The sequence below is a fragment of the Arachis hypogaea genome, chromosome 19 (genome assembly GCF_003086295.3).
Source record: "Arachis hypogaea cultivar Tifrunner chromosome 19, arahy.Tifrunner.gnm2.J5K5, whole genome shotgun sequence".
NCBI classification, from domain to species: domain Eukaryota; kingdom Viridiplantae; phylum Streptophyta; class Magnoliopsida; order Fabales; family Fabaceae; genus Arachis; species Arachis hypogaea.
The window spans coordinates 35,315,903-35,323,456 of NC_092054.1; the positions used below are offsets into that span (position 1 = coordinate 35,315,903).

Genomic DNA, 7,554 nt, shown 5'->3' on the forward strand with positions numbered 1-7,554 from the left:
TTGGCATTCAGCTTCATGATTGCACCAAGGTACTTGGTAACTTTCTCTTCAGTAACATCCTCACTCTCTTCAGAAGATGAATACTCGTCAGAGCTCATGAAGGGCATAAGGAGGTTCAATGGAATCTCTATGGTCTCTAGATGAGTCTCAGATTCCTTTGGTTCCTCAAAGGGAAACTCCTTATTGATCACTGGACGTCCCAGGAGGTCTTCCTCACTGGGATTTACGTCCTCCCCTTCCTCTCCAGGTTCGGCCGTGTTGACTATGTCAATGGCCTTGCACTCTCCTTTTGGATTTTCTTCTGTATTGCTTGGGAGAGTACTAGGAGGGATTTCAGTGATCCTTTTACTCAGCTGGCCCACTTGTGCCTCCAAATTTCTAATGGAGGACCTTGTTTCATTCATGAAACTTACAGTGGCCTTAGATAGATCAGAGACTAAGTTTGCTAAATTAGAGGTATTTTGTTCAGAGTTCTTTGTCTATTGCTGAGTGGATGATGGAAAAGGTTTACTATTGTTAAACCTGTTTCTTCCACCATTATTAAAGCCTTGTTGAGGCTTTTGTTGATCCTTCCATGAGAGATTTGGGTGATTTCTCCATGAGGGGTTATAGATGTTTCCATAAGGTTTACCCATGTAATTCACCTCTGCTATTGCAGGGTTTTCAGGATCATAAGCTTCTTCTTCAGAAGATGCCTCTTGAGTACTGTTGGATGCAGCTTGCATTCCATTTAGACTCTGAGAAATCATATTGACTTGCTAAGTCAATATTTTATTCTGAGCCAATATGGCATTCAGAGTATCAATTTCAAGAACTCTCTTCTTCATAGGCATCCCATTACTCACAGGATTCCTCTCAGAAGTGTACATGAACTGGTTATTAGCAACCATGTCAATGAGTTCTTGAGCTTCTACAGGCGTTTTCTTTAAGTGAATGGATCCACCTGCAGAAGTATCCAATGACATCTTAGCTAATTCAGACAGACCATCATAGAATATATCCAGGATTGTCCATTCTGAAAGCATATCAGAAGGACACTTTTTGGTCAGTCCTTTGTATCTCTCCCAAGCTTCATAGAGGGATTCACCTTCTTTCTGTCTGAAGGTCTGAACATCCACTCTAAGCTTACTCAGCTTTTGAGGAGGAAAGAACTTGGCTAAGAAAGCCTTGACCAGCTTATCCCAAGAGTTCAGGCTATCCTTAGGTTGAGAGTCCAACCATACTCTAGCTCTGTCTCTTACAGCAAAAGGGAAAAGCATGAGCCTGTAGACTTCAGGATCTACTCCATTAGTCTTAATAGTATCACATATCTACAAGAATTCAGTTAAGAACTGAAAAGGATCTTCAGATGGAAGTCCATGAAACTTGCAGTTCTACTGTATCAGAGAAACTAATTGAGGTTTAAGCTCAAAATTATTTGCTCCAATGGCAGGAATGGAGATGCTTCTTCCATGTAAATTGGAATTAGGTGCAGTAAAGTCACCAAGCATCCTCCTTGCATTATTATTATTTTCGGCTGCCATCTCCTCTTCTTGTTCAAAAATTTCTGAAAGGTGCTTGCTGGATTGTTGTAATTTAGCTTCTCTTAGTTTCCTCTTCAGAGTCCTTTCAGGTTCTGGATCTGCTTCAACAAGAATGTTCTTGTCCTTGCTCCTGCTCATATGAAAAAGAGGGACAGAAAAATAATAATAATAGGGGTCCTTTTTACCACAGTATAGAGGTCCCTGTGTGAGTAGAAGATAAGAAGAAGAAAAAATTCGAACATAGATGGAAGAGCGGGGTTCGAATTTGGGTGAGATGAAGTGTTAGTAGATGAATAAATAAATAGAAGGAGATAAGAGAGAGAGAATTTTCGAAAGTAATTTTTTTTGAAAAAGAGTTAGTGATTTTCGAAAATAGTTTTTGAAAAAGGTTAGTAATTTTCGAGAATTAAAATAAAAAATTAAAATAATTAGTTAATTAAAAAGAAATTTTGAAAAAGAGGAAAGATATTTTCGAAAATTAGAGAGAGAGGGAGTTAGTTAGGTAGTTTTGAAAAAGATAAGAAACAAACAAAAAGTTAGTTAGTTAGTTGAAACAAATTTGAAAATCAATTTTGAAAAGATAAGAAGATAAGAAGTTAGAAAAGATATTTTAAAATCAAATTTTTGAAAAAGATATGATTTTGAAAAAAATAAGATAGAAAGATATTTTTGAAAAGATATGATTGAAATTAGTTTTGAAAAAGATTTGATTTTTAAAATCACAATTAATGACTTGATTCACAAGAAATCACAAAATATGATTCTAGAACTTAAAGTTTGAATCTTTCTTAACAAGTAAGTAACAAACTTGAAATTTTTGAATCAATATATTAATTGATGATGTTATTTTCGAAAATTAGGAGATAAAGATAAGAAAAAGATTTTTGAAAAATATTTTAAAAATTTTCAAAAATAAATAAGAAAAATGAAAAAGATTTTATTTTTGAAAAAGATTTTGAAAAAGATAAGATTTTTAAATTGAAAATTTGATTTGACTCATAAAAACAACTAGATTTTAAAAAGTTTTGAAAAAGTCAACTCAAATTTTCGAAATTTATGAGTGAAAAAGGGAAAGATATTTTTTTGATTTTTGAATTTTTTTTATGATGAGAGGGAAAAACATGAAAAAGACTCAATGCATGAAAATTTTGGATCAAAACAATGAATGCATGCAAGAATGCTATGAATGTCAAGATGAACACCAAGAACACTTTGAATGTCAAGATGAACATCAAGAACTTATTTTTGAAAAAGTTTTAATGCAAAGAAAACATGCAAGACACCAAACTTAAAAATTTTTCATGTATAAACACTATGAATGCAAGAATGCATACGAAAAACAAGAAAAGACACAAAACATGAAAACATCAAGATCAAACAAGAAGACTTACCAAGAACAACTTGAAGATCATGAAGAACACTATGAATGCATGAATTTTTCGAAAAATGCAAGATGAATATGCGATTGACACCAAACTTTCAACTTGACTCAAGACTCAAACAAGAAACATGAAATATTTTTTATTTTTATGAATTTTTTTATTTTTTTGGATTTTTGTATATTTTTTTTCGAAAAAACATATAGGAAAAAGAAAATAAGGATTTCAAAATTTTTTAATATGAATTCCAGGAATCTTGTATTCTTAGTCTAAAGCTCCAATCCGAGGGTTAGGCATGGCTTAATAGCCAGCCAAGCTTTAGTATGTAACTCAGACATGCCACGGCTGACATTCCAATTAACTTGCCTCTATGCTGATGGTTGGAAGCCTCTATCCAAAAGAATTAGACATGGCTTTACAGCCAGCCAGGCTTCAACATGCTTCATGAAACGCTAGAATTCATTCTTAAAAATTCTGAAGAAAAATATATTTTTGAAAAGATTTATTTTATATTTTGACGGTAAACCACACTTTTTACAACTTGAAAACCTGGTGCACGAAATTGTGATCTCAGGCAACGGCGCCAGAAACTCTGTAGCACGTCTTAATAAATCGTTTTTCATTCACAACTTCGATACAACTAACCAGCAAGTGCACTGGGTCATCCAAGTAATAAACCTTACGTGAGTAAGGGTCGATCCCACGGAGATTGTCGGTATGAAGCAAGCTATGGTCACCTTGTAAATCTCAGTCAAGCGGATATCAAATAGTTATGGAGTTTTCGAAAATAAATAATAAATAGAAAATAAGGATAGAAATACTTATATAATTCATTGGTTAGAATTTCAGATAAGCGTATAGAGATGCATTCATTCCTCTGAACCTCTGCTTTCCTGCTGTCTTCATCCAATCAATCTTACTCCTTTCCATGGCTGGCTTTATGTAAGGACATCACCGTTGTCAATGGCTACTTTTAATCCTCTCTGAAAAATGGTCCGATGCGTTGTCACTGCATGGCTAATCGTCTGGAGGCATCACCCTTGCCAATGGCTGCATCCTATCCTCTTGTGAAAATGGTCCAAATGCTCTGTCACAGCACGGCTAATCATCTGAGGTTCTCGATCATACTGGAATAGGATTCACCCTCCTTTTGCATCTGTCACTACGCCCAGCACTCGCGAGTTTAAAGTTCGTCACAGTCATTCAATCCTAGAGTCCTACTCGGAATACCACAGACAAGGTTTAGACTTTCCGGACTCTCATGAATGCCGCCATCAATCTAGCTTATACCACAAAGATTCTGATTAAGAGATCCAAGAGATACTGATTCAATCTAAGGTGGAACGGAAGTGGTTGTCAGGCACGTGTTCGTGGAGGAATGATGATGATTGTCACGTTCATCACATTCAGGTTGAAGTGCGAATGAATATCTTAGAAGCGGAATAAGTTGAATTGAATAGAAAGACAGTAGTACTTTGCATTAATCTTTGAGGAACAGCAGAGCTCCACACCTTAATCTATGGAGTGCAGAAATTCTACCGTATGAAAATACATAAGTGATAATGGTCCAGGCATGGCCGAATGGCCAGCCCCCATGAAAGTCTAAGATAGCATAAAACTGATCAAAGATTTTGAAAAAGATAAGATTTTTTAAATTGAAAATTTGATTTGACTCATAAAAACAACTAGATTTTAAAAAGTTTTGAAAAAGTCAACTCAAATTTTTGAAAATTATGAGTGAAAAAGGGAAAGATATTTTTTTGATTTTTGAATATTTTTTTTTATGAGAGGGAAAAACATGAAAAAGACTCAATGCATGAAAATTTTGGATCAAAACAATGAATGCATGCAAGAATGCTATGAATGTCAAGATGAACACTAAGAACACTTTGAATGTCAAGATGAACATCAAGAACTTATTTTTGAAAAAGTTTTAATGCAAAGAAAACATGCAAGACACCATACTTAAAAAATTTTTCATGTATAGACACTATGAATGCAAGAATGCATATGAAAAACAAGAAAAGACACAAAACAAGAAAACATCAAGATCAAACAAGAAGACTTACCAAGAACAACTTGAAGATCATGAAGAACACTATGAATGCATGAATTTTTCGAAAATTTTATGCAAACTTTAAAACATGCAATTGACACCAAACTTTCAACTTGACTCAAGATTCAAACAAGAAACATGAAATATTTTTTATTTTTATGATTTTATTAATTTTTTTTGGATTTTTTCGAAAATTAATGTTAAAAAGAAAAATAATGAATTCTAGGAATCTTGTGCTCTTTAGTCTAAAGCTCCAATCTGAGGGTTAGACATGGCTTAATAGCCAGCCAAGCTTTAGTATGCTATTACGTACATTGAAGTGATTAGTTGAATCCTCAGTCCAAAGGAATTTAGACATGGCTTCACAGCCAGCCAGGATTCAACAAATCATCATGAAACACTAGAATTCATTCTTAAAAATTCTGAAGAAAAATATATTTTTTTGAAAACATTTTTTTTTTAGAATTTTTTTCGAAAACAAAGGAGAAATTTTTGAAAGGTTTTTGAAAAATTTTTGAAAATAAAACAAAAAGAAAATTACCTAATCTGAGCAACAAGATGAACTGTCAGTTGTTCAAACTCGAACAATCCCCGGCAACGGCGCCAAAAACTTGGTGCACGAAATTGTGATCTCAGGCAACGGCATCAAAAACTCTGTACGCACGTCTTAATAAATTGTTTTTCATTCACAACTTCAATACAACTAACCAGCAAGTGCACTGGGTCGTCCAAGTAATAAAACCTTACGTGAGTAAGGGTCGATCCCATGGAGATTGTTGGTATGAAGCAAGCTATGGTCACCTTGTAAATCTCAGTCAGGCGGATAATAATTGATTATGGAGTTTTCGAATATTAATAATAAATAGACAGAAAATAAAGATAGAAATACTTATGTATATCATTGGTGAGAATTTCAGATAAAGGTATAGAGATGCTTTCGCCCCTCTGAACTTCTGCTTTCTGATGAGATATTTTGGAGGAAAAATAAATCTCTCCCAAAGCACCCAAATCTAACCGGCAAGTGCACCGGGTCGCATCAAGTAATAATAACTCACGGGAGTGAGGTCGATCCCACAGGGATTGAAAGATTGAGAAATTTTAGTTTAGTGGTTGATTTAGTCAAGCGAATCAAGTGTTGGTTGGGTGATTTGTGACTTGCAGAATGTAATTTGCATTGAAGTAAAGAGAACAAGAAATAAATTGCTGAAACTTAAAGAACAAGAAATTAAATGGCAGAAACTTAAAGTGCAAGAAATGTAAATTGCGGAATCTTAAAGTTCAAAGAATGTAAATTGCTTGAAATGTAAAGGGGATTGGGATGTGGATTTGCAGAATTTAAACAAGGAAAAATTAAATTGCATCAAACAGAAGAGTAAAAGGGAATTGGGATTGAACCGGATATGAAGCAGAAAAGTAAATGAATATAAGAAAGCAATAAACAGAGAAGTGAAATGAGAAATTCAGATCTCAGGACCCAGAGACTAGAAAACCAAGTCTAGATCTCAATGCCTTCCTAGATCCAACAAGAACAATTGCAAGGAAATTGTAAATTGCAAAGGAAAGAGATGAAGAACAATGAACCGGAAATGGAATTCAATTAACAGTAAAGAAACAGAGAGATCCAAGATTGAGATTGAAACAGAATTTCTTCAATTCTCCAATCCAAGATCCAAGACAAATGTAAATGGAAAATGAAAGCAATGAAAGCAAGAAATTAAAGTTCACTCAAGTTCAAAAGCTCTCCGAAAACTATTATGAAAATTCTAAAAGGAAAGCTCCTTGAATAACTTGAATTCTATCCTATTTATACACTTTCAAAAATGATCTTCAAGCCTTGAGTTGGGCCTTTGCTCTTGGTGGAATTGGGTTGAAAGAGGCCTTGGTTGATTGCTCTTGAAGTTTGGAGAAGAACCGAAGTGAACCAATTGAACCGGATTTGAGGTTAGCAAAAGTTGGACCAAAAGTTTGAGCCAAAGTTAGGGGTCTAACTTTGGCTTCAACTTTTCATAGCAGCAAACATATTTTACTGGTATGGACGTTGGTGCCAACGTTAGGGGTCTAACTTTGACCCTAACGTTGGCAATGCCTTGTGTGCTAGTGGCGCCAACGTTAGCCTCCAAGTTAGGGGGCTAACGTTGGCGCAAACGTTGGCCCTTCCCCCTTTGTAATTCATGTGCCAACGTTAGCCTCCAAGTTAGGAGGCTAACGTTGGCGCAAACGTTGGCTCCTTCCCCATTGTAATTCATGTGCCAACGTTAGCCTCCAAGTTAGGGGGCTAACGTTGGCGCAAACGTGGGATGGCCAGGGAGGAAATTTCAAGTTCCAACGTTAGCCTCCAAGTTAGGGGGCTAACGTTGGGGCTAACTTCATGCTTCCTGGTTCAATTTCACTTATTCCATTGTCCTCTCTTCACTTCTAGCCATTCCTCTTTGCTTCAACCTTTCTCCAAGCTTTCTTCACCTATCATTAATCAACCAAACTCATCAAAGCTATGCTCAAAAATCATGAGATCTTCATTCTTTCATAATATGCAACAAATATAGCATAAAACCTCATGAAATGGCATGAATTCATATATGGTTGGTTCAATCAAGGG

At 35.3% G+C, this 7,554-nt stretch overlaps 1 non-coding gene across 1 annotated transcript; it reads left to right on the forward strand.

Moving 5' to 3' along the window:
* Positions 1-1,019: 1,019 nt before the first annotated feature.
* Positions 1,020-1,127, forward strand: LOC112781018 (small nucleolar RNA R71). The gene has a single exon (XR_003191819.1). It is a non-coding gene; the product is annotated as a small nucleolar RNA R71 (small nucleolar RNA).
* Positions 1,128-7,554: the final 6,427 nt, after the last annotated feature.